Here is an 11,163-nt window from a genome sequence, read left to right on the forward strand (position 1 = left end):
TCTGATGAGCTTTCCTTTGTATGTGATTGGTTTCTTTTCTCTCACTGCTTGTAGAACTTTGTTCTTCTGTTGAGTTTCTGGAATCTTTACAATTATATGCCTATGTGTAGATTTTTTTTTTTAATCAAAGCTAGTTGGAGTCCTATATGCCTCACTTATCTGTATGTCAAGTTCTTTCCCCCTCCTTGGGAAGTTTTCTGCCATCACTTCTGTGAACAGTTTTTTTATGTCATCTGCACTCTCTCCTGTTTCTTCATTGACTCCAATCAGTCTTATGTTATTCTTTGCATTATCTAGCAGCTGCTGGATTGATTTCTTGTGGTCCCTTACAATTTTGAAGCAATTCTTCTTTTCCTGGTCACTAATTGCAATCTTACCTTCTATATCTGAGATTCTGTCCTCACATTGGCTCATTCTGCTGTGTAGACTTTCAATGGAGTTTTTAATCTCCTGGAATTCTGCCTGCATCTGTTTTATGGATTCCATTTGTTACCTATGTTGGGATTCCATCGTGTTCCTGAGCACCCCTCTAGATTTATTAATCATGTCTTGCACTATGAGCACAATCTCTGCTGTTATCTGAGAAGTTATTTCTGATTTCATTTTTTCCAGATCCTCTTTTGTTGCCAGTTCAGGGAATCCAGGTTGTTGAGTATCAGAGTGTTCCATCTTGTTTCCCTTTTGGGTTGCTGTAGGTGATCTGGAACTCTGGTTTTGAGACTTGTTTACATGTCTTCTCATTTCAGTGGGGAGGGGGGAAGGGTGCTGCTGGCGCCCATGTGGCTGATCTCCTCTGTGCTGGCGGGGGTGGTATGGTGGCCCAGAAGCCTCCTCTTGTGTGCTGTGAGTGGCCCTCCTCCTCTGTGCTTGTGGGGGTGGTATGGCGGCCCTGCAAGCCTCCTCCTGTGCACTGGGAGCAGCTCACCTCCTCTGTGCTTGCTGGGATGGTGTGGTGGCCCAGAAGCCTCCTCTTGTGCCCTGTTTGATTTGTTTTAGGTAACTGAGAGAAAAGAACACATGAATGTAGTTAGTCCTGTATTTGTCATTTACTTTCTATAAGAGATATTGTCCTGAGGGGCTGGAACAAAATTCACTAAGGATGATTATAAGGAAGTCTGTAGAGGCTTCAATTATAGCTGGCCTAGAAGGCTCACCCTTAGCACCCCAAGGGCAAGTAGGAGAAGTCTCAGGCTCAGTAATAGTGGGTAAGGCTTTGATTAAAGTGGCCTTGGAAACTTCACCCTCAAGTTCCAAAGGGTGAGGAAGAGTAGCTTCAGGCTCAGCGATAGTGGATACCCTAAGGGCCAGAGGTGTCTGGTTTTCCTGTGTCTTACATTTACATTTTGAACACAAGTAAGGATTATTTCTTAGTGCAAAGAAAGTCTGATCATAAGGTAGTTCTGATAATTTTCCCTCTTTCTTACAGCATGATCCTAGTTGTAAAACAGCATCATAATTAATATTTTCCTCTGCATTCCATTTTGTCTTAAGAATTCTGGCAACTCCATGTCCTCTTCTTTCATTTAGCCTCTGGCTCAGTCACCTCTGCATCTTCTATCATCTACTCAGAACTTTTTTCTCTTCTAACTTTGGTACATTTTAAAGGAGAAGAGATTTTGATATGCAAGAAAAAAACATTGGCATCCTTTTAAATTTCTACTTGATTCCTATATTCTCAAGGCATTCCCAAGTTGACTCTACTCCAGAGCAGGTGGCCACCCTCTGGAGAGAAACCAAGAGATAGGCCATGTTGGACTAGCCACCCCTTACCAGCTTGTGACCTTATCTTTCCAGGAAATACACTCCTAATTCTAGCAGGTGTTTCTAAAAGCACAAGCTACAGTTGATTTCAGCTGTAACAGTCATGTTTAAAGAAGGAGGCATTGCTAACAAAACCAATAATCAGGAGATGTAAACCATTGCTTTCTATTTCTTTGAAAGAGTGAGGCCAAATACCAAAGAAGTAGAGTACATCTCAGCCTGCAAAAGAGATCACTTCTAGAGACAGAGTCAAATATTGGTTCAGAGAAATCTTGTCCTGGGCCATAGGATGAAGAAGCCTCTAGGACATTTGTATTATCTACATAATCATCTAGGCAATCTTCCTCAGAAGCAAGACAAGATTATGCTTTATTCAAAATCTAGGGACAGGGATGTAGCTCAGTGGCCTCACCTGCCTGGCAATTACAAGGTCCTGAGTTTGATCCCTGGTACAAAAAAAAAAGTCTAATCTAAAATTTTATGTCTCCAAAGCTCACAGGCTAAACTTTTACCCATTACCTAGCAGCCAGCCTTGAGAAGTGGAACTTTCCACCGGGTGCTGTTGCTGCCCCGTTCACCTGGTGCATGACTTTGCTAAGGCTTTGCCCACCTGATGCAGTGGCACCCTCTTAGGACAGTCACCTCATCTTCTTTCCTCTCCTAAATCCCTTGCTGCCCTTTCTACCCCACCTGCCCATTTCCCTGGCCTTGGGTGTCTCCTCCTCTTCCCACTCCTGGCTCCCAGCCTCCAGTTTGGTTTGGACTTTTGAATCCACCAATAACTGCTGCCTGCCCCTCTCTGTGGGTGGGACTTTGGCTGGGGTGTGCCCAGTCATGTGCCCCCACCATGTGGCATAGGCAGGAGATATATATATATATATATATATATATATATATATATATATATATATATATGGACCTGGCACTGCTTCTATCCCTGGCTCCTTGGCAGTCTGTCAGTGAGAGATCCTCCTCACCCTCCTCTCACTTTCTCCAGCACAACTGACTCCTACAAGTCCCCATCATGGTGAATGGGATGCATCAGAAGGGGCACTGAGACCTGTGGGGTGCACGTGGATGGGTGGGGGCTCTTGTGGCTCCCTTCCCTCTCTGGTCCTACTGGCTCCTGGGAGCCAGGCTGGGAAAGGCAAATTTGCCAGACTCATCTCATTTGGGGCTCAAAGCACCACTCAGGCATGGTCCTGGGTGGAAGGAAAAGCCTCTCACTGACAGAGCACTCCCCCCACACCCCAGGCTGCTGCCACGCAGGGAAGGGCAGGGAGCCTTCACAATGGCTCCCAGGATGAGAAACTGAAGTCTCTCCTCATACTTACCCAAATGGCCTCAACTTCCCACTCCCTGCACTCACTCCCAGGCGGCCCTCCATGCCCTGTGACTTGCTGCTGAGTTACCTGTGGCCAGCTCTGAGCACTGCCAGTTGCACCAATCCACCTGAGAAGGTGAGCGCCTCCTCTGAACTGTCACTGTGCCTAATCCTGCCTTTCTAATGTTAATTTAGTGGAATGTTTATAGCTTGAAGTTTTCTACTTAAAACCAGGTTACAGAAACAATCCATAAAAGGATATTTTCTTGCAAAACCAGAGCAGACTAGCACTAACAATATGATCTTAGGTCAGTTTTCAAGAAACAGGAAATTGGAGGGCCAGGGATTTAGCTCAGTGGTTCCACTGCCTGCCTAGAAGGCGCAAGGTCCTGAGTTTGATCCCTGATACAAAAAAAAAAAAAGAAAAAGAAACAGGAAATTGGAGCTGGGCATGGAGGTGCCTGTATCCCAGCACTGAAGAGGCTGAGGCAGGAGGAAGGCTGCGAATTTGAGGCCAGCTTGGCTATAGAAGTGAGTTCAAAGACAGCACTATTTTGGGAGAACCTGTCTCCAAAAAAAAAAAGAGGAAATCAGGGCTGCAGGTGTAGTTCATTGATAGAGCATTTGCCTAGGATGCACAAGGCTCTGAATTTGATCCCCAGCACCATGGAAGAAAAGAAATGATAACAACTTTAGCATTTTCTCTATATGTTCCCAGAGGTATTAGAAACACCTAAAACAACACCTACTGAAAGTCTGTCTAAAAGAAGTCATTTTAAACAAGAATCCCGTTTTAAAATAGTATCTTTTTGTTAAAGGAATACAGTGAACAGCTGACAGAAGAATTTTTAGAGGCTGACCACACTTATGGAAAGCATATGTGACTGTAGCAAATTGCTTTGACTCATCAAGCAAGACCCAAAAGATCTGATGAAAGTGATTCAGAAACAGGGCTGTTTAGCTGGCTGTGGTGGCACACATCTATAATCCCAGCACTCGGGAGGCTGAGGCATAAGGATCACTACGAGTTCGAGGCCACCCTGAACTACAAAGTAGGTCCCTGTCTCAAAAAAGAAAATAAAGGAAAAGAAAAAAAAGGAAACAAGGCTGTTTAAAGGGTAGGAGAGCAGAGAAGCACACCTGTTTATAGTGAAACAGGTTCTGTGGGTGGTTTTTAATGAGAAAGTGGCAGCATAGTCAGTTTGAGACTAACCTATGCCTTACATCATCCCTCCCCACAGTGGCCCTAGAGAGAGTGGAGGGCAAATGACCACTGCCATTGTATGGTGAGCTTTAAAACAGCAGACAGCTGGGCGCGGTGTCTCCAAGTTGCTATGTTGCCCAGGCTGGACTTGAACTTGTAATCTTCCAGTTTCAGCCTCCCAGAGTGCTGGAATTACGAACATGCACTACCATGCCCAGCTAGACAAAGATTTTTTTTTAAAAAAGTAAGATTTGTAAACTGGGTGTGGTGGTGCACATCTGTAATCCCAACACTTAGGATGCTGAGCTGGAGGAGGCTGTGATTCTAAGGCCAAAAACCAAATAAAGAGAAAACATTATTGGTTTGGCTTTTTTTGGGTGTTTTAAGAGAGGGTTTTGCTATATGTATATATAGAGTGGCCTTGAACTGGTGATCTTTCTGCCTTAGCCTCCCAAGTGCTAGAATTGCTGGCATGTACCACCACACCCGCCTAAAATTTCCGTTAAGGAAGTGATTTATTCAAAGCAAACAAATAAACGAACAACAAAACAAAAAAAAGGAAGTGCTTTGTTAGAATGAATGAATCTTCTCAGACAACAGTGCTGTATTTGCTTGAGCCAAGCCTGGGTCCATCATGAACAGATAGCTGGTTATCCCCAGTTTCTGTTGCTGTGGAGTTTCCAAAGTTCAGGTAAACCTGGTGCAACAGTGAAGAGTAAAGGGGTCTCTAGAACAAACAGCTTCGGTTCTCCCACAGCTCTAGAGTTGGGTGAAGAGTCACAGGTGGTACTGAGCTTGCTCACGTGGTCAGGAACCTTGATTGTTTTATGGGGAGCATATGTGGGAAGGTGGTGATAAGTGAAAGGTGGTGAGCAGCGGGGTTTTTATTATCTTGGGTTATGAAACTAGGACTTTCAAGAACATAGCTAGTGTTCAATTTTCATTTTCTTTTTTTTTCAGTTGGGGCTCTGACTACTTGCTATGTTGCTCAGGCTGGGTTTGGACTTGTGGTTCTCCATCCGGCCTCAGACTCAAGCAGTTGAGATTACAGGCATGTGCTATGCTAACCAAGCTGATTTCATCTTGAGTCCTACCACCATTGTGTGCTTGTGCTTGGACAAAGCAACCAAAACCTACATCCTGTTTGTCAGTAAACTTGCTGCAGTTGCAGGACGTTTTCTAGCTCACCTGGTGTATGAAACTTCCTTTTGTGGGACTGCATAACTCTGTAATCATAAAACTCCCCTAGCCCCAACTGTGATTGAATGTGAGTAAATAGATAAAGATGCTTGTTAGTTCCGGGACACTAGATAAGATCTGTATCAGCCATAATTATTCAACTCTTTGTTCAAAAACTGATGTTCCGAGTCACCGCTATCTATAGAACAATCTACAAAACATCTGCTGACCATCAGTACATGTCAGGCTAATTAACATGCAAATGTAAGACCACTAACCTTTGTTCCCTCTTCTGTAAATTTCACCTGTTAACTTCCCTGCAACCCCCTATAAAAAGAGCCTCGGACTCTGGGCTGATCGCCTCTCTAAGCTACTTTGCTTTGGGACTGCCATCTGGCCAGACTAAGGTCTGTTTCACTTTCCAACTTGTCTGGTGTGTTCCTTCCTGGGTTTTCTTCGCTGCAGTCAGCTCCTTGGAGCATTTGGTAAGGCCCTTGGTCTTACATTCTGGAGGCACTGCTGGAATCCCTGGGTGTGCTTCACTATAGTCAGCTCCTCGGAGCGTTTGGTAAGGACAGCGGTCTTACACTTTTGCCCCACCACTAAAATGGAGCAAGTTTACTGCTATGACTGGCAGACAAAGTGGGCAGACAAAGTCCAGATCCATGTTGATTAAACCCAACAAGCCAGACACAGATTTATGGTGGGGTAGTGAATAATCCCAGCAAGCCTGCTCTTTAGTCATGAAGCTCAGGCTGGTTTCTGGCTGTGTGGTAGAACCCATTTTTTTCTGCCTACATACCCTGTGTGCTGCTGGCTTGAACTGGTTCCTTGACCTCCTGGTGACTTGAACTTGGTTCTGCCTCACCCTGCTGGAGCCAGCCTGCAGCTGCTCTGAGTTTGGAGCTCTCTTGGGCCCTCTCCAAGATGGATACTGGTCAATTGCCCTCTCTTGAAGGATGTCTGAATTCGAATAACTCACCAGCCACTGCAGTTCATTGTGTCCATTGCTCTATTCCACTGATGCATTTCTCTGTGGAGGCCTCTGGGGTTGCCAGTAGTCTCAGTGCATCTGCAGGTTTTGAGTCACCCTTCCCAAGCAGTGAATCAGGGCTCAGGGAGAGAGTGCTGGTTGCTACCTCCTTCTTCTTTGTTGAACTTTCTCTTCACTTTCTCCATGGGCTTCAATTCTCACTTCAGATCCTTGCTAGGTCCCGGGGGGACTCACTTCCCTCCTTCTTCTCTTCCTCATGTTGCTATATTCCAGTATTTGGATACCAAATCTCTGCCATACTGTTTCAGGCTCATGCAGACTCCTGTTCCTCCAGGACCTCTTCCCAAAGCCAGACTGCTCTCTGCCATCTGCTCTCCTGGTCACTCTATCCCAGATTCTTTACTTAATTTCCTGTTGTTGCTGGGGATTTAGTTCAGTGGTTCTGCTGCCTGCCTTGCAAGCCCAAGGACCCAAGTTTGATCCTGGTACAAAAAAAAAAAAAATCGACAATTTCCTATTGTTTTGTCTGAAGCTCATACCTTGGTTATATAAAACAGTCTTTAAATGCCCTTGGTCTCAAGCCAGGTGTGGTGGCACATGCCTATAATCCTGCCACTTGGCAAAGGGGAAGGAAGTGGGAGAGCTAGGGGAAAGGATAGAAGGGAATGGGATTAATATGAGAAAATGGAAAAATAGGAACAAAATCTTTGTAAATAGGGAGGACTGGAGGGGTTGAAGGGAGGGCTGGGCAAGGGTGAAAAATAAGAACCAAGAGAGACTATGTAAAGGTGCAAATTTCCAATGATGAATGTCATTATATTGTATACCTAAAATGTACCAATGACTAGAATGAATAATCGATAATGCAAAATTGGAAGAAAAGGTCCAAAGGGGTAGTGGCAGTGGGAGGGGCAGGGGAAAGGAAAGAAGGGAAAGGAAAAATGCTCAGAAATGGAAAAATGGAAATAAAGTCTTTGTAAATAGGGAAGGGTGGAGGGGGTGAAGGTGTTACGGAATTTGGAAATCTTGGAAATCTTGGAAAGAAAGGAAATCTCGGAAAGAAATACACAGAGACACAGAATTTGGATAAAATAATAAAATTTCTTCTCCCAAGTGACGGAATGCCAGAAACCAGTCTGATCAATATCCCTGTCCCCTTTGTTCAGCATTTACCTTTTTATATCCTTTTTAGCCGTTATCTCATCCCTAGTGGTCTTTGATATGTAAATACAATTCCAGTTCCTATTTACAAGTCACAGACACAAGATAGGCCATGTACATTGTAAATTCACCCTGGCCTGGTAACTTTGTTAGGTTAATGAAGTTACTGGTTAGAGTCAGATAATCTTCACCTTAAACAAGGAGTTACAGGAAAAGCAAATCTTAAAAGAACAACTTATTTTGTTTCTACAACTACCTTAATATTCAATCTATTAAGTTATCTAAAACTTTTCCGTATCAAAGGGAGGGCTAGGAATGGGGAAAAAATAAGAACCAAGATGCATTATGTAAAGGTACAATTCCCAGTGAGAAATGTCATTGTGTTGTATACCTACAATGTACCAATAAAAGAATTAAAAAAAAAATAATCCTGCCGCTTGGGAAGCTGAGGTTGTAGCATTGCTGTGAGTTCAAGGGCAGCCTGAACTACGCAGTGAAACCTTGCCTCAAACAAAAACAAAACAAAACAACCCTGGGTCTCTTCCTGTGTCATGGTGCCAAAATCCAGATCCTGAGTGTGTTGCTCAGTTGTCCTGGCTGGGTATACCACCATGTTCTGTAAACTATGGTCTGTTTGAGGTGGATCCCAGGATACATTCAAACCATACAATTGTGAGGGAAGGACTTGGGAGTACCAGGAGATTGAAGGTACAATAATTGATGGCAAAATCTAAGAAATGATGAGGTAGAGAAATATATTAATAAAAAGCTTGGAATCAACATGAAGAATGTGGGAAAGTATTGTATACACCCTGTCAAAAACATGAGAGAACTCACTCTGGGAAGAAACCTTATGTATATAAGCAATAAGGGAAAACACTTAGTACATATAAGTACATTTAAGGATTTGGTACATATTCAAATACATGAAAGATGTCACACTGGGGAGAAACCTTATGTATGTAAGTACAGTTTGAAAATCTTATGAAAAATTTTCATGTAGTGGAATCTTGCAGAAATCAGTAATGTGAAAAGTTTGACGTCAATTATTTCTGTGTAGAATAGTCCACAAAATACACCACCAGAAGAAGATACCCTAAAGTATAAGTATAATGTGTTTTGTGGTAACTTGCTTGTAAAGCTAATCTCTGGATTATGTATCTATAATGTTTACTTTCAAAATAAATATTGAGCTGACAAAAAAAGCCCTATCTTTCCATACTGAGCCTCTGGTTCAGTATATGCTGCTCACAATACCTGGAATACCATTTCCAGTGTCTCTTGTTTTCTTCCTAGTTACCTTCCCCTGTGGAGCCCTTGCCCTTTATTCAGTTAGGTCTTCATGCATCACCTGTTCAAAAGCATCCTATCCTGCAGAGAATTGAATAATACACATCCTTGTACTCGTTGCCTGGATTTGATAAATCTTTACATTTTCCATGTTTTTTTTTCATGTAAAGGCCCTTGCATAACCCTTTCTGTCTTATTGAAAGTAATCACTTATCTAACTTTAGCTTTAATAAGTCGCAATTTGTTTACTTTTATACATATGTATATTTTCTTTTTTTGTTTTTGTTTTGTGAGACAGGATCTTGCCTTGTAGTGGAGGCTGGCCTTGAACTCACCATGTAACTCAGGCTGGCCTCAAACTTGTGGTGATCTTCCTGCTTCAGCCTCCTGAGTGCTGGGATTATAGGTATGCTCCACCACAGCTGGCAAAATGTACGTTTTTATAAATAATACATGGCTTTATTTTACATATTTTAAAATGTGTATGGATGGGATGATACTTTACATATATAAATAGATACATACTGTAGGTATTGCATTAGTTGCAATTTTTGCTGTATATTATATAGCACATGTTGTAAACGTTTTTATAGGATTTATAACATTTTATTAGTTCCTGATAGCAAGTTTTTCTTTCATTTTATTTATCTTTATTAGCTTTAGCATAGTTTTTTGAATTTGATATGTATTAAAAATTTTAAGACTGGGCTGGGGATTTAGCTCAGTGGTTCTGGCACCTGCCTCAAAAGCGCAAGATTCCAAGTTTGATCCCCAGTACCAAAAAAAAAAATGTTAAGACAGACATGGAATTATGGGTAATTTTAAAATTTTCTGTGAATTCCTGTACTTTCAAAACTTTCCACAAAAAAAATCCAATATCTACTATATACTATTAGCTTCACACTAGAATTCTAGTGGTATATGCAATCATTATGTCTCTATTTCACATGAGGAAACTGAGGTACAGATGAAGGCAAAACTTATAAGATTTTGCAAGATTAAACAGATGGTGACTAGCAAAGTCAAAGTCAAGTTGATGGTAGTGACCAGCAGAAGCCTTGGTCTAAACCCTACACCATACTACCTCTATCCTACTGCATTATTTTCTTATTGAGCCTCACACTAAGACTGGGAATTCAGTGAAGGATGAAGTGTTTCTCTCACGGTTTTGCATCAGTTCCTTATACTGTGTCTGAGTCAGAGTAGATATTACGGTAAATTAACAGTTATTGAATAATAATGAATGACTGACCTGAGTCTTCATAGGTAAGTATTATTTTTCAAGTTGTTGAGGGCTGGGAAAAAAATAAATTGTAGAGAAACATGTGCAAAGAATAAAAGGCCCATACTGCTGGACATGGTGGCTGACACTTGTGGTCCCAGCTACTGGGGAGGTTGAAGCAGGGGGCCCTGGAGTTTGATATCAGCTGGTGCAACATCCCTATACCCTATCTCTTAACAAAACAAGAACTAAAACCAAACCCCCAATAATCTGTGGCACGTGGTTTATGAAAACTGCTGGCTATCAATAAAGAACAAGATGAAAGAGACATTATGGTAAGAGAGATGGCTATGGAGGAAGTCAAGGCCAGTGCTGGGAAGGCTTTCATGCTGCACTAAGGAATTTGAATTGCAGAGTTCACCTATTCCAGGCATTGTGGTTTCAGCCCTTACAATGTCTTAGTGAACCCACACATATCTTTGGCCTCTGTTTATGTTGTTATGAATTGATTTGTTCAGCCAACACCTATAGATTGACAAAAAGGTAGATATTTTTCTTGACCTCCATATAAAAATGTTGGCATATGTGAATATTTATTTATTGAGGCAAGGTCTTACTACATAGTTCAGGCTGGTGTTGAACTCACAGTGATTCTCCTGATTCAGCCTCCAGAGTTCTGGTGAAATAGGACAAAGGAAAACAAGTTTTTCCCAGCCATGAGCAGTCTTGCCCCTTCTATCACCCCCCTTGTATCACCCCCCCTCCTTGGAGCTGTAACTCCTTATTCTGTAACAGATAAAATTGATGACTACGACCTGCAAACAGTTTATGACACTGTTCTCACAAGATTCACAAGGCTCTTGGGCCAGGGATTTAGCTCAGTGGTTCCACCACCTGTCTTGCAAGCCAAGGTCCCAAGTTTGATCCCTGGTACCAAAAAAAAAAAAAGAAAATTATTTTAAAAAAAGATTCACAAGGCTCTATCTCCTTTCTTTTTTTTTTTTTTTTGTACTGGAGATTGAACTTGG

This window comes from Heterocephalus glaber, unplaced genomic scaffold (genome assembly GCF_053883595.1).
Source record: "Heterocephalus glaber isolate CG9 unplaced genomic scaffold, H.glaber_assembly_v1.0 deba00001569, whole genome shotgun sequence".
Lineage (NCBI taxonomy): Eukaryota > Metazoa > Chordata > Mammalia > Rodentia > Bathyergidae > Heterocephalus > Heterocephalus glaber.